The 22062-nt window shown below is 35.2% G+C and overlaps 1 long non-coding RNA gene across 1 annotated transcript in view; it reads left to right on the top strand.

Annotated features, from left to right (window-relative positions):
• Window positions 1-21719, top strand: part of LOC116993215 — a 75712-nt gene extending 53993 nt beyond the window's left edge. The window contains exon 3 of the long non-coding RNA XR_004417218.1: window positions 21400-21719. This is a non-coding gene — a long non-coding RNA (uncharacterized LOC116993215). The remainder of the gene's footprint in view (window positions 1-21399) is intronic.
• Window positions 21720-22062: the final 343 nt, after the last annotated feature.

The raw sequence follows: 22062 nt of genomic DNA, 5'->3' as shown, positions 1-22062 counted from the left end.
TCCTCTGCTGCGTCTGGGTTTACGTGTTCTGTTTCTGGGGAACAGAAAGCAGTTACACGACTTTTGGTTTAAAATACCAGTTTTCACAAAGGGCATACCCAGATAAATTGATGCTGCTGTATATAGAAGTTTAGTTACAAAGGAACTGAGTAATTTGTGTTCCAAAGATATTCTTAATAAAATTGGAATGTCAAAGTTTTGAGAATTTAAAATATTTGTTTGTCAACTTAGTCAGTAGTTGCATATGTAGATATTACAGGTAACAATAAGGAAAGATCCTTCAAGGTGTTCTGACAGGTCATGATGACCAGTCTAAATTTTAACACATGAAATTCTTTGTATGCATCAATTCCTTTTAATTGGCTACTATGTACACACACACTTATGTATAGACTCAAAACATTGACATGGTGAAATTATTTGACTCCTTGATTTTCAGTGAGTGCAAATAACCAAGATGATTTCCTCGCTTTCAAATTGTTCCACCGGTATTTAGTTTTACTTTCTTGGAATTGGGGATGATTCATTGTTTGGATAAGAGAAATTAATTTACATTCTTTCATTTGCAATTTCCAAGTGACATGTAATTTTATACAGAAATTTAGGTACTGTCTAACACTGAGCACCAGAGAAGTGCTAGGCCAGTTGTTACTCTCTCATTACAAACTGTGATGGATTGAAGTGAAAATAATGATTAAATGGGTTTCCAGAATCTTGCACTCGGATAAATGGTTCTGTAAAAACATGAGGCATATCAAAGCCTGAAACATTATATGAAGAAATGTGATTTCTATTCCATGTTTTGAGTCTGTTTTGTATTTTATTTTCCCCTCTGGTTCTCAAAGTTTCATAAAAATGATGTTATGCTGCTTTCTCACACAAATTACAAAGACTGTTCCTGCTTCACAGGACTAGCACTTAGCTTCAAAAATTGCCAGGTAGTAAAAATACGCGGAGGAGGGAAGAAACTAATCCTTTAGGATAAAGCTCTTCTTCATTCTGCTTGGCTGTATATCACCAGCTTATACTGCTTGGGCATTTCATTAATAGAACTTCATCGTTCTCCCAATATATGAAGTTACATCTGCTCTGAAATGCAGTTAAGGTTGCCTGACACTGAAATATCCTTTTTCTCATTAATTAATATTTACATTTTTATTGTTATCTTCATTATATTTATTTTATTATTCTTTGGATTAAATAAATAAAAATAGCACCATGTTATGTTGCTAACAACTTCATAGTTCTAGGTAGTATTAAAGAAAAGAAAAAAATCAAGGGCTTCCAAAACTGAGTGTTACTTTGTCCTCGCTTTGTTGAAATTTTGAGGAAAAAATTTCAAGGACTTGACCATGTGTTCTGTGTATTGGCATAGGAAAATGTGCAAGCACACATCATGGTTTCATCCCAGCTGGCAACTGAGCCCCACAGAGCCACTCACTCCTCTAGGGTAGGATGTGGAAGTGTTAATCAGGAGAGTAAAACTGAGAAAACTTGTGGCTTGAGATGAAGACAATTTAATAGATAAAGCAAAAGCTGCACACAAAAGCAAAGCAAAATAAAGAATTCCTTTACTACTTTCCATGTGTAAGTGGGTATTCCACCATCCCCAGGAAAGCTGGATTCCATCACGTGTAATGGTAACTTGCGAAGACAATTTCTATGACTCAACATTCTTTCATTCCTTTTGCTTCCCAGCAGGTTTTATATGTTGAACATGGTACCATATGACATGAAATGTCTCTGATCAGCCACCCAATCTGTGTCTCCTCCCTTGTGCATCCTCAGCCTGCTCCCTGGTGGGGTGGGGTGAAAGGCAGAAAAGGCCTTGAATCTCTACAAGCTGCCCACTAACAGCCAAAACTTACTTGAGTTAGTTGAGTAATAGTTATCAATGGTTCAAAAAAGTTGGTAACTAACCAGAGATCCTTTGACTTCAGCTGCTGCCTACTCAAAGTTTTCTAATACTTCTTCCAGACTGTGCTTCTGTGAAAGATCTTATCACTCTCTACAAACACCTGAAAGGAGAGTGTGGCCAGGTGAGGCTCAGTCTCTTCTCTCAGGCATACAGGAGTAGGATGAGAGGACACAGTCTTAGACTGCACCAGGGGAGGCTTAGGCTGGACATCAGGAAGAAATTTCTCACAGAAAGGGTAATTGGACAGTGGGATGGAGAATGTGGTGGAGAATGTGATGTAGTCATGGTCCCTGGAGATGTTTAGAAATGACTCAGTGTGGCACTCAGTGCCATGGTCTATTGACATGGTGGTGTTCAGTCATAGGTTATACTCGATGACATCAGAGATCTTTTTCAACCTAGTTGATTCTGTGATTCTGTGATTTTCCCTTCAATATTTTGTATGATAAAAACTGTGGTGTGCATCCCACTGCTATTTTTTTCCATATAAGACTTTGTCTTATTGTTTTCTTTTTTTTTTCCCAGTAAAATTTGAAGGGGTTGCTGGGAGGGGGGTGGTGTTTGCAATTTCCTCGGTTATAAATGTAAGGAAATTTATCACTGTTTCCTGAGTTTGTCCTCTTGGTTTTGGTTTTTCTTGGACTCTTTGTGAGTGCAGATGTGGTAGTTTTAGACAATTTAGACACACAATATATTTCAGAGCATAATTTCCCTGAAAGATAAGTACTTTTCCCAACTTATTGATGATGACTAAATGTTCAGAGAAGTCAAATAATTCATCCCCAAACCAGTCATTGATTCAAGAACAGAACTGATTAGCTCCCATTTTTGTGGCTTATCTGTCTCTGTTTTTATAGCAGTTTGTTATGGACATTGTCTGAAGTGCAATGTATGAAATGAAACAGCAAGAAGAATGAGTAGTTTAGTGTTCCTAAATGGATAAGAGCCAATGACCTAGACAAATTTGCTGTCTAAGATAAGATTTAAGATCATGTTTTACGAGACTGCAATTCTAGGGGAAAGTAGGCATGGTATAATATAGCATAGCATAGCACAGTATAATTCCATGATGAATACCTGGATCCAGTGCCAGCGTAGATCCATACACATAGACTAACAGTACTCCTTTAGAAATGTAAATAGTTAAGGATGGAGAAGGTAAAAATAAGGAAACAAGAGGAAGTGTGATGCACAGTAACCAGTGACTCACTATTAATAAGACAATACACTCACATAATGGAAGTTTAATTCTAAGGGGAAAACACCTAGTGTAGCCTTTAGTTTTGGATGACATGCTAGACTGACAGATCCACCTCAGTAGGGTGACAGATCATGAAAATCAAAGTTCAGGAGTGGGCAATGTGCCATCTGAGATGAAGAGCAGATCAACAGGATCTTCACAGAGACCCTTCAGAGGTTTCTCTTTCTGCTAGTACATAGAAGGAGATATGGACAGAAGATAGTGAACATAGGATGGTGCCTCCCAAGATGGGAGAGCTTGCTATATCTGGCAGTGGAAAAATGAATTTTTCTGCTTCTAGATGTGCATTTACAAAAGAGACATATATTTCCTACAAACTTGGTGACGAAAAACCTCTGACATTTTTCTGCTAATCATTCAGTTTAGGTTGGTTTCTTGTCTGTCGTAAATAAATAAATAAATAAGTTAGCTAAGTATTAGAATACAGGGGTGTTCCACTTTACAGCCTTTTTTGGCAGCATTTTTTTTTAAATGGAAGTAAGTTGAACTAATTAGTATTGGCACAACAATGTAAGAAAGGTAAGCATTTTTCTGTGTCCACAGAGGCCACTTGGAAAAAGGGCACCTGGTTATTGATAAATGTTCTGAACAGGTGACTACTTAGTTCAACAAAGGAACAAGATAAAAGGTTTATTAATCAAACAACCAGAGAGGAGAATGCAGAAGGATTTGTAAAAGGTTTTGAAGTGGGAGGGGGATATTCTGTGTGTTTCATCAAAGTTGAGAACTGGGAAGAAAAAATTATCAAGGGTAGTGATGAAACACTGATAATGAGTCAGACAGAAAGATGCTAAGGGCATAGAATTTTAATTAAGCTTAAGTAATAACTTAGTATCTTAACTAAGGTTAAGGTATAAATGATAAAAATACTAGTCTTAAATGCATGGAATGTCCACTGAGAAAACTCGGGCAGATAAAGATTAAATGTATGGTTGAAACAACTATGAAGTTCAAGTGCAGATTTAAAGTAATAAAAGAGATGAGAGGCTGATTTCAGTGCTATTTTCTTGACAGCAGTACTTACCAGGAAGGTCACAAAATTGCTAGGCAAGAAATGAGTGCTGAATGTAAGAAAAAAAACATGAGGAAAAGGTAGATGCTGAAAACAGATACTCGAGAAAGAACTGAAGAGCATATTTTAGTCAATACAGATCAAGAAGAGATCAGAACAGAAACTAAATATGAGGTTGTTTTCTAGGTTAGAATGTGACAAATATACATCTTTTTGTGATTATAAATTTCTAGGGAAAAATGTGTGCCTGGAGTTCTGTAAAGGAAGTTTGCTGGTGCTTCATCATGCAATAGGTGAAAAGAGAAAAAAAAACAACCTAAGAAACTGCCTGTGTGGAGAAGATAATAAATGGTACTGAGAGAATAATTCATCGATTGTTCTTGGGATCAATCTTACTTAATATTTTAATTTCATTATTGACCTTGGAACAAGTAATAAAAATGTGCTGATGACACATGATTGCTGTGGCACTGCCCACATGATAGAATATCAATGTAGGTAATGCATAGGATGTTGCTAAGAGACTGAAAATTATAACTGGAATGAAATGTAATAATACTAAATAGATCATGAGCTTAAATATTAATTACAAGACTGTTGTGTATAAACTAGACTAAATTGAAAAACTGTAAGAGCAATACCTTCATTCATTAATTCATCATAGGATATCTATGAATAGAGTTTATGATACCACAAAAAGCAGAACAAGGATTGTATTAAAAAGCATATTTGTGTTACTGATAAGGAAATTTTAATATCACTCTGTAAGGCTGTTGGCTTTTGCTCCATACAGCAGAATTCTGAAGAAAACATGTATGAGAACATATCCTATAAGGTTAAAGCAAGAGAATATCAGACAGTAGAAGATCAGGAGGTCAAAAGAGAAGCTAGTTTGATACAAGTGGGAAATGTCTTCAAAGCATGTAAGAACAATCATGTTTCCATATATCAATGTAGACAGAAATATGAAGAAAAACATACTGGTTATCACAGGAATATCAGTTAAATGTGAATTTAGGATTGATGCTAGAGAAAATTTTGAGTGCTAGTGAATTCAAAGAACAGTAACATAGTGAGACTTAAAGGAAAAAGAAAATACGTTTAAACAATTATAAATGAGGATTAAATAAAAGGTTTCACATCAGGAGGAGTCTTTCCATTTTTTGTGGAAATCCAAATAATTATTGCATAACAATTTCTTATCTTTTGAAATTATGAAAGCTATTATGGAATATTACTCTTACTGCATGTTTGTAATGGACATTGATAGAATGTTTACACAAATTATGTGAAATAAAAAGAAAGGTGAGAAATATCACAGCAATACTTCAGCAGTTTTTAGAGTTTGCAACTCGTAAGGAGATTCTTTTCCAGGCTCCCCCCCAGGTTGACTTCTATTCTTATTCCTGCTAATAAGCTACAGATTTTAGCAAAGCTGACTGCAATTTATTTCTTATGATCTGTGGGTTTTTCAAATTATGGTTTTTTTTTTTTTCTTTTTTTTTTTTTTTTGTTTTTAAACAGAATATCATGTATTAGTATTTTGAAGCTACTTCCGAAACCAAAACTTCACTCTTTGAGAAATTTGCTTAAGTGGTGACCTACTCCACTGTGAGCTTAGCAATACAAGAAACAGAAGTGTTGGCTTGAGCACTAAAATTGGATGCAGTTTTTCTACAAAATATCTTCATTTTTCCACGTACAATCCATATGCTTGCTGTTGCCCAGAGAAGCAAAGTTGCTTATCTCTAAGATTGTGTGATTCAGGTAAGAAAAGGCATGACTCAGAACCATAATTACACACACCACACTCTGTAGCTTTCATATTCCATGGAAGTTTTAAAATTAAGGTATATAACATTCATGAACCACAGTATATTATGTGGCTATTTAATAATAACTCATATGTGTCCATAACTATTATACTAAAAAGATCATATTTTATTTAATTTTAAGCGTAATTTAAAGACAAATTCCCTAATACGACATAGTCCCTTGGATATAAATTCCAGTTCTCCTTATCCAACTCAAACAAAACTAGGTCTGAAGTTGGTCCCTGGGATCAGTCTCCATGTTCACAAATACTAGAAACTTCTGCATAAATGTAATAGCTTTGATTTTTGTTAGTGATGTTATTTTAAAACAAATTTAATTTTCTCATGTGGTGTATTCCTTGTCAATAGAGTGGTGAAATATATGAAAAATAATGATATAATAAAGGATAAAATATGTTTCAATTTCAATGAAAAATGACATATGCCAGCTATGAACATAGCTAGACCAATTTATGTATAGACACAAAATGCATTCTCCCATACTATGGATTTTCTTTTTTCCCACCTGTTTGATTTAACCTCATTTAAAGCTGTGTACAACTGACTCAATAATTTTAAAGATTATTTTGTTAGTGCAAAATACACTCATTAAGGTTTTAGCACTTATATTTTTATAACTCTTGCTTTTTTTTCCCACAGGAATAAAGTGTCAATAATACCTAATATTTCCCCATAATGTCCCTAAATATGCATAGTACATTAAAATATACCGTTATAGGTATGCAATATACAAAATGAGGGTACAGATTAATATTATAAAAATTAGATAGAATAAACAGATGAAAGTAGCTTTTAAAAAAATTGTATATTCACTATGATTAGAAATTTATTAGCTTAGAGGCATAGAAGTCATATTCCCAGCTTCAGATATTTTATTATATTACCTTAAGTAAATTCTACTTGGATGCATTTACCATAACTTGTTTTCTTTTTTATAGTGGAAATTTAACTGACTATTATCTTTCTTCTTAACCTACAGCTTAAAAGCTCAGGGAATCAGACAAAAAACCCAACAAAAGATTTAAGGTATTAGTTACTTCTAAGAACTGCTACAGACCTGAACTGGGGAAGAGAAAGAAGGGGAAATTAATTAAAGAAGCAGGGAAACAAGTTTTTTCTTATAGGACAATCCATAATCCAGATATACATCTAAACATTGTGAGATTTAATGGAATCATTTGCCTAATGGAAACCTTTAGAGTAAGGTTTTATCTGTCTCGTTGGTTGGTTGGTTGGATGGTTTCTTGATTTCGGTCTGGTATAAAAGTGGAAGGGGAAGGGGAAGGGGAAGAAGGAAAAGGAGAAAAGAGAGAAAAAACAAGACAAGGTCCTAACTATTTGCATTAGTCCTTACTTTGACCCTCTAAAACCAAACAATTTCATAATGTGGATTGGACTTTTACTGGAGACACCTCTTCAGAGATGTAAATCAACACAAGTCATTATTTACATCTGACAGTGAACTGAAGGAACTTGTTAAAAATTGTGAAGATGCATAAACTGGTTTGACTGGAATTGTGAAAGTTTTTTGGAGGATGACATGACATACACACATGATAATGTCAAGTTTAGACAAATGGCAATTTTGAAAATCCTAATAGACAGAATCTTTATTGTATTAAACTGTTGAACATGTAGTAGCAGATCCTGATAATGGCATATAAATTAAGCTCAGGCTTCTGGCTGAATGTGTGAAAAAATATGTGGAAATACCATGATACGGTGTTTCTGAAAAGAAAAATAATACAGGAATTCAGTCTGAAGTTTAGACTGGCACAATTACATGGAAAAAGATGATCAAAGAGTTAAAGCTCCATGATCTATTTAACACATAATTCATAATATTGTGGTATTTGCCTGGCTTAATACTTAAACACATACTTAGAATTTATTTAAATAAAATCACTGAGTGTTGTCTGCCTTTTTGCCAAATATAGGTCAAGAAGCTAATAGCATGATATCCAGACCTGACTTGGAACTGTGTGAAATTTTGAGTTCTTAGGTGTGGAGGGACTCCAAACACCAGTATCCAATATGAAGGAAAATCCTCCACATTGCACACCTTCTAAGACTAAAAATACAGAAAATGGTTGCATTGAGAGCCCTTGCAAAGCATATTCCAGCCCACCGCTAAATACAGAGGAATTGTAGATTACAAATTCTCTAGTAAAGAAAGATTGCATAATCTGGTCTGGAATAGTTCTTCAGAAATAAAAATAATTATATTATTATATAATTATATACCATTTGATCAGAATGAGATCAGAAGTGGTCAGTGTATGCATACAGGGAAACAGACAGGTTGAAAGAATCAGGCAACTGAAAACAGTAAGTCTAGGTTTTAACTACAGAAAAAAAATTGAATTATTGAAACTGAATTGCAATGCCAATTTAGATGTACCCTCAGTGGCTTTAAGAAAAAGATCTTCCATATGGAAATGAGATAAAAGATTCAGAGAGACAAAGCATCAGTTGAAAACTGAGCTTTTCAGTTCATCATGCAAGCAGAGATTTATACCACAGAACCTAAATATTGGACGATATTCCACTTCAAGAAGCAGGATGCTGTAATTATAAAGAAATATTAAAAAAAGAGGGATGCCAACCAGACCTGCTGTGTTTTCACAAGAACATTTCAATTGAGCAAAATCAGGAAAAGTCAAAACTTATTAAAAAAAAAGAAGAAAATATCTGTATATTTCTCCTGATTGGTACTTAGGTTATCGAATTCATTGCTGTTGACTGCGAAAACCGAGGCCCTGTAATATTTAGAGCACAATCATTGAATAAAAGGGATACATAGAGTAATATCTTGGAAGCATCATGCTACTGAGACAAGACCTTCATAATTTGTAAAAGACATTGGAAATAAACTGCCACACGTATATAAAGGTTGGGAGCTAAACTTCTTTCCATTATGCAAATAAGTATTTTAAGTGGGCAGATTCCTATCCTTCGTGGTACAGAAATTTTTGAGTCTCTGTGGATTTTTGATTCTCCTTTAATGCTGACATGGTAGACTTTGAACTTTCTTCTCCACAAATTTCTTCAGGGATACTGAGGAAACTGAAAGAAGAATGTGCATATGGCAAGCACAAAAAGTAATTGTGTGCAAGTACTTATTTTTGAAAAGGTAACTTAACCAGAAGTTGGGTAAGATGTCTCTGATACAGTCTTGAGGGAGATCCAATATAGACATTGAAGTACTGACTGATGGTAGAGACTTTAAAAAATCAACTCCTTCTTTTCTAAACCTAGAAAAGGAAGCAATTTGACTGCTGTTGGTCTTCACCAAGAAAAACAAATGACAGAGGTCTGTGCAAAATCAGACATAATTTCTTGGGAGTGTCATTCAGCACTCTCAGCATTAGTCAATAACTTTCGCCAATAATCTCACTTTTCTTCAATTTCCTTCCAGACTGTGTGTTTCCCTGTAAAAAGTATAAAGACATTCTTGCATTGGCTTCTAAATTGAGGTCACTGGAGAGGTTTAACAGCCTTAGATACTTTAACAGTAGAGACTAATGAGCACTCAGTGTCCATTGGAAATTGATGTTATTTGTCCATATCTAAGGTTCATTTGAAAGTTCTTCTAGAAATGTCTTCCCTTGGTGACAGTAGATTGTAAGCAAATATTTTCTCTGTCAATGTAGTAATTGCAGCTTGTAAATTGCTGGAACATAGAAATAATTATTGTTAACTGTTTCGAGTAGACAATGTACATAGGTTTATTTGTTAAAGGGTATTTTAAAATCTCCAGGCGTTCCATAGGATCACCTGAGTCATAGCTGCAAATGCTAGTGATGGAAAATAATAACAAGTTTAAACAGTCAAAAAATTAAAGAAGTAAACCAACACCCCTCAAACTGCCAAAAGATCTAACTCAATGTATTTTTCCTCACTCAGAAAGTCAAGCTGTTCACAAATAACGAGTGTGATACTAACTGCTTTTTTTCCTGCTGAACTAATCTGGATAGCAATCCATTTCACGTTATGAGGGAAGAAAAAGGTGTCATGATCTGGCTTTACAGTGCAACTGATGCTAATTATGCAAAATATTTTTAAAATCCTACGAACTTACATAATACTACAATTGATCCCAAGAGATGATTAGAATTTCACTTGCAGAATGTAAGAAAGATATGAGACAGACAAATCAGGAAACAGGACAATTTCCATTTGATGGCATATTTATGCAGCAAGTATACTTCCAAAATTATACGCATGATGTATTTAAATTTTTAAAGTATTTTAAAGCCTTTTACCCCAATGTGGTAGAATGATCAAGCTAAACAATCATATGGTTTGTCACAAGGAAATGACAGCTCAGTACACATGCTTTCTGTGCTTAAAACAACATTTCCATGAGTATCAAATATTCTTTAAAATAATACCAATATTCAGCATACTTAGTTACTCAGTTGTGTGAACTGTCTAACTTGGTTTATCATGAGATTCCACTATTTGGTAGATGTCTGGACTGAGCACAGTTAGACCTTTGAAAACAATGGCTTAGAAAGACAGGGAAAAGTTACTGGGCTAGTTTATCTTTTGTATAATATTCATATAGGAAAAACATGTGGCAGGTTCCCCAACTGACAGAAACTCTTATGTGGTGCTTTAATTATACTAAACATTACAAGACAGGGAACACAGGTTTATTTTGATCTTTATATTTTAAAACAAATCCAAATACTAAGCTTGCACTCGCTACCTATAATAGCCTGAAATGTGCCTTGAGTATGTGTCCATTCCTTATACAAACACTGTGGGACATCTAGAAACACATTTTCTATTGCCTCATATTTCTATTTCTCATGTTCCATGGCAATATCAATTGCAGACATCTGTGGCTGCTCTCACACTTTATTGCTATCTCCTCCTGCCAAGGCCTTGCTGGTCACTCATATTAAGAGCACTTAGATCTTGCTCAGTGTAATCTTTTCATCTTTCCTGGTTGGTTACGAAGTTGAACCTCATAAAAACCTGGTTCTGAGAGATTATTTACGCAGTTTGTCTTCCACCACCTAACCACATATCTCACTCATTTAAATAATTGCTTGTTTGTTTGTATTTATGACACAGTGTTGACATTGTATTTGGCTGAATTTGTTATGGAAAGTCTTGATCCAGTGTGAATTTCATTCTCTTCATGACTATTCTATCTGAGGAGTAAGCTGATACAACAGTTGGAGTTTTATAGGCCATAACGGAGAAAGAGATGCCTCAATTATCTCTTTAAAGACTGGCTATAATATTACCTCCTTCTACTTAGCTGAATTTTTTTCAAACCTCTCATCCAAGAGAATAATTTGGTAACATCTTTGTCCTTGAATATCCCCACCTGTTTTTAATACTTTAAAAGGAACATTTCCAACCTGTTTTGTTTTCCTAAATGTGCTTGCTTTTCATTGACTTTCTTTATAGAAATTGAGTCCTTTCACAAGTTGTTCCACAGTGCAGGTTGATACTCTGCTTTTTGACATGCAAATATTTAAGTAGAAATTATTAGTTATGTGATTTTTTTAAAAAACATGCATGCATCAATTTTTATGTATAAAAATAGTATCTATTGTTGATACTTAAAATGTGTGCTATTGTTCACTGGTGCAGTTTTTGATATCTAGAGGAATTTGCCTAAATTCTCACAAAAAAAGTAAAACATGAGAATTCCAAATCCATAAAGAAATGAGACTCGAGGTACATTTTAAATTTGTACAAATAAGTTGACATTACAAGGTTAAAAACTAATTTTCTTATAAGAAGCATTTTTAGCAGAAAAAGAGATAATGCACATGGAAATGAAGTTAGGATGATTCTGATAAGTCATTATTAAAATATGAAACAAATTTAACCAATAGAAAAGTGGGGAGCATGTATGAAGTTGTTTTATTTTAAATTCAGGTGATGGATTTAAGTACCGTCACAATAAAACCATTATTCCCTCCCATAAAATGATATTTTTTTTCTCCTTTGAGTCCATTTGTGAGGAAGTGAGCAACGGCAGGAGCTTTATCAGTTGTCTCTACACATGACTGTCACTTGATCTGCTCTTTTCATGACACCATGTGTTTTTAATTATTTATGTATGCTTCAGTCTTCCACTGCTACTATGTAAGAAGATGTAAATCTATGAGCTTTTGGTATAAATGCCAGAACTCTACATTATTATAATTTCTGGTTGTATCTTCTCTTCACCTTCAGAATGTCAAAAAAAGCTGAAGCTTAAATGAAATCTTCATCTCAGTTGTGTGGGTTGTGTGATTTATAAAGTCATTTTACAAGTATGATTTAGTTGTATCTACTGAGAGATCCCCACCCTAGCCCAAAGACATTACTGTCAGCTTAAAACTCTGGCAGTATATAAACTACATGGATATAGTCACAACTTGTTGTCCCAGACCTTATTAATCCTTAAGCTATTTGCATTTAAAAGCTGGTTTTGACATGGAATCCACTGTAAATCTGCACTCCCTGAAATTCCACTGACACTTCAGGGTGACATTTTGATTTTTTATTTTAAGGAAATCTCTGTTCTTGCTTAATCTCATAACCTGTTATGCAGGCATTATTTTGTTTTGTAGAAAATATGTAGCTTACTATAAATTATTATGTCTTTGCTCTGCCAAAGCCATTATCCATAAGGGACCTTTCTAGTGAACCAATATCAAAATATAGATAAGATTACCATAAGTTTAGAACCCGCATCTTGAAAGCCTCAGGGGTCTTTTGTATTAAGCCTCTTTGTTTCACAAAGCTACCAGCATGAAGTTATGAATGACATTAACAACTTGTAACACTTGCAAAATAAAAATATCACTTGATTGTTTTCAGAGTAAACTTGTTGCATTGCAGCAGATACTGACTTTGTTTCTTACGGCACATTTGTTTTTATATTTTCTGACGTTATATTTCAGCAGAAAAAGATGACAATTCAAAACCACTTAAGAAGTAAGACTGATCTTCCCTCAGAAAGAGTAGAAATTGTCATTTCAGAAACAACTCTTTAAGCATCCTATCTTCCCCCTCTCTCCGAAATGTATATTTGTATGCATGTGACTTTAAACACATAATTAATCCTAATTTCTTCATTAGACTATTTTAAGTTTATTGTTATTTAAAAGTATTTTTCTAGAGAATGGTAATACAGTGTTTCCTTCAAAGAAAACAGATACTTATTTTTCTAACTGAAAGACACAGAGGAACAGAAAATGCTTTATTTTTTTTTAATATTTCCTCAGCTGAAGTTGTCATGTGGTGTTATAAATGAGGACGAATCTCTAGCATTTATTTAATTAGTTGTATAAAGGTGTAGCAACATGAGTGTTTTTTTTTTCTATAAGACAACCACAGACAACAAAAAAATTCAAAATATAGTCAAAGTTATTTAGGAAGAACAAGTTTAAAAAAAGGTTAAAAATGGAACAAAAGAAGTTTCAGAAGTCAGTTACAGAAGATATTGGCAGGTTTACTTCTGTTATATAAAATGATATGACAGTTTGGGCTGACAACCTGAAGATGTCAGGTAAGAAATTCAAGAACAGTTGTTAGGTATGGACTATGCCACATGACTCAAAGAAGCACTTGGTAGGCATCACAGTTGTTAGAATATCCCCTTTAAATTGCCAGTTTCTCTTCCTTCACGTTGCTGCCCTGTGAGGAGTAGCTTGTGATCCAATGAAGACATCAATGTGAACTCACATGATCAAGATCCTCTGCCACAAGATAACAGCATGTGAAAACTGAGTTGTGAAGTGATACCAAGCCAAATGCTGCTCAAACAATACCCAGTCCCCCGTCTCTAATTGTGTTTGTTTTATTCCAACTATCAGTCAGAAATGGTAAATGATGTTACATCTGCTCTGGCAATACAGACAAATGGATTACCAGAGGAATGTGCTCAGATATCTAATAGGGACAATGTGATTACTTGTAATGTAATGATTCATGTGCTATATCTTTCAGCAGCTGCTTTTTGGGAAGCAAAATCAAAATACACCATAGCTGTTCGTAAGTGAAGCACTGAGAATAAGGAGGCGAATTTTTCAGTGTTAGACTTTATAAGAACTCAGTAAATTGAGAGAAGACTGAATTAGTTATAGATCTTGGCTTATTCAGATGCACAAGAGTGACAGGAAAGAAAGAAGGAAAAGATAGAGAATTAATTTTTTAGCCAACAACCATTACAGTACATTTCTAAAGAAAGAAGGAACCAAATAAATATAGTGACTTTGTTTGCCAGAAGAAATAATCATTCTTCCTCCAGCTATAAAAATATCATTCAGTGACTGGACTGTCAACAACCTCCAGCAATCCAAATGTTTCCTTTACACCCAAAGAGGTTCTGAGTGCTGCAGCAGATACAGCGTCCACTACACTGAAAAGTGCAAGTCCAACACCAATAGCTGGCTTCTGTGTTGTGCAGAAGCACATGTATAATTGCTTAGTAAGTTCAGTATTTCAGGGATAAAGACATTTTCAATTCAGATACTCAGGAATTAGGCTTAGTTGTCATGGCATTCTCAGTCACTGACCAAAATCCACCCTTGTTTCTTGCTACCAGAAGTAAATATAACTTTGCACAGGTTTCAAAATCCTCTATAATAATAATTTTAAAAAATTGCAGTATTTAATAAGCATTGAAAAAATTAAATTTGTGTTTGCTTCTACTACATATGGAGAATAAATACTAGGTTCATTAAAAACCTATAATGTTTTATGTTTGTATTTTATCATTCTTTGAATTAAATATGCTTATGTTTTGAGATAGTTGAGAGCTATATATTATGGATCTCAGAATTTATATGTCTAGCTTTGATAAAAAATCTGTCTAGCTTTTCTGCTACATATGAACAGCAACTAGGTATTAAAATTTCAAACTTCAGTGTAGCTAATCCTTCTTCAGAAATCATTTGAGATTAACAAACAAATAAGCCTGATTTAAAATTGTCTGAGACTATGTCATTAACTTGCTGGACCTGAAACATGGTGAGAGTCAGCTTTGTAAAAGATGATATTTTAATAAATATAATTATTTTCTTAACACTAAAATTAAATATTTTTAAAGATAATTATTTGAAAGCAATAATAGAAATTAAAATTCCCTGAAATGTATTTCTAAAATCAAATCCCAACTGCAATTCACAGCATGGATAATTGGGACATACATAATCCAACTGATAGCTGTTGGTGAAAGGCAGCAGGTTTTAGTTTCTGGAAAGTAAGTCTGGGGATGCCAAGGCTTGGAGCAATAGCATGGCTCTTTTGAAGATAATGATTTGTGCAACCTTACCTCCAGTGCTGTGTGCAGTTTTGGTCACATAAATATAAGATATATATTAAACTGTGAGAGTGTCCAAGGGAGGGCAACGAAGATGTTGAAGGGCCTTGAGGGGAAGCTGCATGAGGAGTGGCTGAGGGCACTTGGTCTGTTCAGCCTGGAAAAGAGAAGTCTTGAGGGGAGACCTCATTGCAGTCTACAGCTTCTTCATGAGGGGAAGAGAAGGGGCAAGCTCGGATCTCTGCTCTGTGGTGACCAGTGACAGAAACCATGGGAATGCCCTTAAGCAGTGTGGGGAAGGTTTAGTCAGGATATCAGGAAAATGTTCTTCACTCAGAGAGTGGTTGGGGATTGGAACAGGCTCGCCAGAGAGGTGGTCACAGCACCAGCTTCGCTGAGTTCAAGAAGCATTTGGACAGTATTTTCAGACACATGGTGTGATTCCTGTGGAAGTTTTTGTGCAGGGTGAGGAGTTGAACTCCATGATCCTTCCAGCTCAGCTTATTCAGTGATTCTGTGACAAAATCCTTAATGAATTCAGTAAGGGTTGTTGTTTTACTGCGGTTCTTTGTGGTCCATTGTGGTTCTTGTGGTTCATTGGACCAAGATTGCACTGTAGTCACTTCCCTATCCATGAGGTCAAAAGGGCAATATATTTTTGTAGGGACACACTTGGTTTTCAGTTGAAAAACATTATGCAAATGTACAACATCAATTAATAACTCTTTAATTGCAAACTGATTCAATATGTTTATTAAAAAAACTGTGACTGGTTTTACAGAGTTTTCTCAGAAAATCCTAAATGCGTCATTCCGAGATAATATATCAGCCCTGGAGAATTTTGGAAGAGTGAAGCAGATGTACCCTCTGAATCAGATAGAGCTGCATGTAGCTCAGTAGGAGTATTCATAGAGGAATGCTACACTCACTCTGTAGTAAAGTGCATCATCCCACAGAATTAATAATCTTTATGGATGCTATCCCTGGAGATACATGTTCTGTGCAATATCTGACAGACAGACAGAGAAGAGGCCATGCAAGTCATATAATCTGATTTTATGAGATGGAAAGTTAATTTTCTTCATTGGTCTGCTGTTTGAGTATTATGATCCATTAAGAGAAGAGGAAATTGAGACCTCTTGGGACAGGGTAGTGGAATGATTACTGTTCCTAGAAATTGTCAAGCGTGTTGAAAGGAGCAACTGCTCCTAACCTGTAAGGTGGGACAATCAAGTGAAGAAACACTGAAGCCTTAGATAGGATGGGATATGGAGCATTCCAAAAGGATGGAACCAGAGGGGATGCAACAGTTTTCTGGAAATTAATGAACTACAGAATTGACTTCAAGTGAGCCTGGCTGAAAGGATATGCTTAAAAGAACATAGTTTGGTTCATGGACCCTTTTTATTACCATTTCTTTTTACCCAGGAATTTGTAATTTCCTATTCTGAAGAAAGTTCTTCTGGTTAACATCCTATTGAAAATGGTGGGTTGCTTGGTTTAGGCTGCCTCCCTTGGAGACTTCAGAGAATGAGGTAGTTCATTTCAGGATCTTAGCAATTCTATATCTCACCATATTCTGCATTGTTGAAGGTGCTTGTATGCTCTCTTTTTGAATTTATTTGTAACATTTCAAATAAAGCTGTGTTTTTATTTTTTTAATTTTAAGCTCAAGTTGCTATTTTTCAGTGAATGTGAAATGTTGAACATGAAAAACCCCCAAAAATATGTTGTTTTCAGTTCCTTAACAGTTGGAAATCAGATATTAAAAGTTGGCATGTGCTATAAAAATAAAATGCCCAATTTATTTTTTCAATCTGACTCTGATTTTCCTAATAATGGCCCAGTGAGATTCCTAACTTGTTCTGCTCTTTTTATCCACAGTAAATTTAGATGCTCTCCAGCATAAGTAAAGGTGGGTAAATATGATTTCCAGTAAGTTTTTGTGGGATTTGCATGCTCTTATTGTTACAAATTCTGACCTTCTTGTTACAGTTATACAGTTTTTAAATTCAGAACACTTTGGTTGGTTTGAGGTTTCCTTATGGTGGTGGTGGTTTTTTATTTGTTTGGGTTTTTTAAAATTTCACAATCTTATAAGACGGTATATGATTAGTTTCTTCTATTTCATCCTCTTCCCCTAGGTCAGTCAGCATCATCTTGTTATCTTTCATCTTTTGTCATGTGTTCAGTTAATTTAGTCAATTTTCCATAATGCAAATTTGTGGATGTTCACACATGCATTTCTTGAGCACTCAAGCTGCCTAAAATTGAAACTATAGATTAGACCACTTCCTTTTCCAGTTTACTTGGTCATACACATTTCAATTCAAAACACTAGGCCATTGAAGAGATCAGTTTCTGCGACTTCTATTCTGCCAAGTTCAGGTCTGAGCCACAAGCATAAGTTTAAATTGTAGTTTAATTCCTTGTTGCATTTCACTGCTTAAGATGCATGGGTGTTTTCTCATGATTTAACTGAATTAAAAACTGAGGTGAGTTTCAGCCTAGCTTTTCTTCCTATTCTTAGTTAGGATAAATGTTCAAACAAGTAGGGATTTATTATCTGTCATGTAGAAAAAAAGGTCCAGTGTGATTGTTCCACCCTTCTGTGCTACATACAAAGGAAGAACTGACAGCAGAATATGTAGGTTCTATTTCTGCTAGAAATTAAGTATTCACAGACACATTGTCATTATAAAATTTACTTATTTGTGAAGAGAATTTTGTTACCTCTGCTATGTTTCGTAACAGGATTTCAGTATCTGCTAACCATTTTAGAACTTTTTTTTTTCCTAGCAAGCTATTTCTTATGTCTTTCTTCAAAAATCAAGCTTATTTCACATAAGAAACATGGCTACATCATCTTGTGCTTATCAATGGGATATTCTGTGAAAGGTCACAGACTCTTGAACAGCTTTTACCTGGCAGTATGAATTAATATTTTCCAGATCATGCAACACTTCATGTTACTGTTGCCTGGCAAGATGGTAAAAAGTGTCAAAAAAAGATTTAAGATTCTTCCTACAAAGAGACAGATATTTTCTGAAGTAGTTTTTAATATTTATTTTTACTGTTGAGAAATATACTAATGTTTTGGTAGGCAATTTAGCTGCTATGTTATGTACAGAAGCAAGTATTTATTGGGGTTGCTATGTATTCAATAAATGGAAATTATCACAGCACCAATTTTTTTGGTGTTTTTCACTGCTTCTAAGTCTATTTATTTTTTATATGTTTCCTTAAACTAGTAACAAGTCCCCTGCCACTTTAAAACTTTTCCTGCAGTGAGGTAAAAATGGATGAAGCATGACATACAATAAAATTAGAAAATGTATTTGAGCCTTTTTTGGTAAGAAATTGAGCAGAGCTTGAGTTGTGGAAGGTATTTACTTACCCAGTGAGTATTTACTTCATCATGACCCAGACACTGTTATTTCCACTTGTGGAAGAATTTGTCATACCAGTGCCTAGGAAAACTTCAGGTTTCATACAACCTAGTCAAGTTCCACACAAAATATTTTTGAGAATTTAAGTCCCACTGTATCAATTCCACAAGCTTAGTAGAATAGGAGAGGATCCCATTCTTCCAATGTTTTAAAATATGTTCTCACTAAGCTTTCCTTTACACCAATGAGATGGTGATGGCACGTAGGCATAGTTGCTATGAAAATTATGAAAAAGAAAATTTTGAAGGTCTTAAAACAATGGAGAAATATCTGGCAGATGGAAGTGAAAGTGCAGTTGGAACTGGTATCAAAAACAGCGTGAAATGAGGTGACTGCAAGACTTCTTTTTTTTTTCCCCTCCAGATTTTAAATGCAGCTGGATAAATAATAAAAATGTGCCTTATATGAGTGGATACATATGTGATGTCATTTCTCAAATCCTGGTAAAACATGTCACATAATGATTATACACTGGCAGACTCTTGAGATATATGTGGTAGACATATAAGTCCACAAAACGGACATTATTAGACTTACAATCATTGCAACCAGCTATCCCAAGGAAACAGATGGATTCATGTTTCAAAATAGTTTTGAGGGTAAAATAATGGAACATTATTCTTTAGTCTAATTGAGAGGGCCAAGTCTAAGATAGGCAGAAACATGATCATTTTCTAAGTGGCAAGAAGAAAACTTGCGGATCAGTGTGTCCTAAGGACTCCACAGCCATAACCCTTTTTTCCAGGAGAAGAACAAGGAGCATCTTAGGATAGAGAGTTTCTTCCTCAAAATGGACAGATCTTTTACTGCTTAATCTTATTAGAATCCAGTGTATGGCCCATGGTGCACTGTGGGGTTATGTGCCAGGCTCATGCTATTTATGTGATGGAGAAAAGTATGGGACTTAAAGGTCACTGCGGGTTTTGCATGTGCCTTTGGGTGTATTCCCGCCTGGTTTTGCAAATATGGATGTTGTAGCTGTTGCTGTAAGGACAAGAGGGATAAGATCATGTAGCCTGTCCTCTCCTAACAGGAACTACTGTACCAAACCTACTTGCCAGTCCTGTGCTTTCTGAGAGTGACTGAGACAACTTGTTTCCCCAGGTCTCTGCCTCACCTCCATGACCCCTTCTTCTCCTCACTACCAGCTTCACTACAACCATCATTAATTCCTTAAATTTCTCCTTTAAATAAACCCAAACACCTCTGAGAAGATTTAGCCTGGTCCCAGCACACTCACTGTCCCCATGAGCCAGACTCTGTGTAGCAGCTCTGTGTCCCAGGGCCAGGGTAATGCAGTGCTGAGAAGACAGAGAGTCACCTGCCCCTGTGCAGGCAGCTGCAGGCCTCCTGCTAAGTGATCATGACACCTGTCTTTCCAGCCAACAATTTGGGATTTGCTAGTATAATGACAATCATCATTCACACTAGTGCTGTGTTTAGTGAGAGGAGTTTATTCTATTTTGGTCTTTATGTGAATCATACTTCTGCCCTTTTTTGAAAATGCTCTGAGAATAAGAGTTTTTGAAACCAGCTTTGTTTTCAACTTGTGTATGTAAATAAAATGGTAAGCAGAGGAAAAAAGTCACTTCCAGAGTGAAGGGAAAGGTAGTTCAGAAACTGAAGGAGAGCTCTCTCTTCACCTGAAGTGCAAAGTCTAGTCTACCATTTAGGAAGGGTGGGGCTTCACGCGTTGGCTACATGTAGAAATTTTCATGTATGGTAGAATTTCTAAATGCACCTTCATTAAAAATTTCCTGGATGGGGATTAAGGGAGTGTAATTTGTCAGCGAACCAGAAACCAGTTCAGGGGTTGTGGTTCAAGCTGATAAGACCTTGGAGGAAATTCCCTCCTACTGTTAGGAAAACTGGAAAGCGGAAACCCAAAGTATGACTGCTTTAGCTGATAAGAGAAAAATAAAATTATCTCGAAGTAAAGAGGGAGTTTTTATATTCTCTTTATTAGATTTACAAAAGAAAATATTGATAAAATTTATCATTAAGCTGAAAGTTAAATATATGCAAAACTTTTTTTTTTTTGTTCATGCCATCTGTATTAACTGACTTCTTAGATTATGAAGTATGACGTGACTAAATTGGTAAGTAGTGTAAGTGGAGGTAGCATAAGTAAGTTTACAATTTACTTGTCATTCCATTTAGGCTTCTACTTAAAATAACTACAAAATTCCCAACTGATGTAAATATGACTGTTCATCTGAAATAGAATTATTAAGCACTTTGGTTTTATCAACTGTGCTGTAGTTCATAGTGTTTAAAAGATGTGGTGAAAGGGTTTAATCAAAATGAGTAACAACATTCCATTCAATTTCTGTAGTCTAATTATCCAATTTTCACTTATTTCATACATGTGCAATGCCTGCTGAAGGACTGAGGTAAAGGTTATCTTTGACTGTAAAACGTACATTACTGTGTATTTATGCTTACTTAAATTATGAGAAGGGAAGTAGAAGTGAAGGCTCTACTTTGCTCTTAGGAAAACTCCTAAGTGCTTTCTTATTTGATTGTGTGATAGTTTTATAAACATTTGCTTTCCAAACTTACAAATTCTTGTTGATGATTTAAAATTGTCACTTGGCACACAGCTGCATTATAAAATGCCTTTTAATTAATCTGTTCATCACAGGTCAGGAGGTTGGAATCGCAGTAGTCATCTGTACTTGTTCACTCATCTAAGCGAATTGCCTTGGCTGGGAATTTGCTCATCCTGGGAGATGAAATTTCTTCCTTTTCTCTGAAACAAGAGAGGAGATGTAGAGTGAAGTGCTCAGGGTAAGACGAGATCTTGCCATAGATGACAAAGGACCACTGGTAGTAAGAGTAGATGTGCAGGAAGGAGAAGACCAAGATGTTGAGAAGAGAGACAATATACTCTAACAGGAGAATTAATCAAAGTAGAAAATATAAACTGTGCACATCCTCCCGACATGAAGATGGAAGATCTGGTGAGTTCTCAGTGACAAAAAGGCTAGAACACAAAGCAGATTCAAATGTATTTTATTTTCATATTTAATCGTATTTTATCTACTTTCTATTTCATGCAAATTACTATAACATGTTCCCTTCTGCTTGTCAGACATGTAACTTCAAAAGAATTTAATTGTGAACCAAAAGACTCACACCTTCGGTGGTATTTTAGAAAGACTATATTTAAGCTTTGGGTGGAGGCAGGTGGAGGATTTGACTGAAGGATAGGTACTGAAAGAAAGTATGTGCCTGGAGCATGGGTACGAACTTTCAAGACTAAACACAGGCGAAGAGTTTTAATCTCAAGTATGTGCCTCTGGCT

The sequence above is a fragment of the Catharus ustulatus genome, chromosome 2 (genome assembly GCF_009819885.2).
Source record: "Catharus ustulatus isolate bCatUst1 chromosome 2, bCatUst1.pri.v2, whole genome shotgun sequence".
Taxonomy (NCBI): domain Eukaryota; kingdom Metazoa; phylum Chordata; class Aves; order Passeriformes; family Turdidae; genus Catharus; species Catharus ustulatus.
The sequence above is the reverse complement of the archived record's forward strand: the minus strand, read 5'-3'. Positions and strand labels throughout refer to the sequence as shown.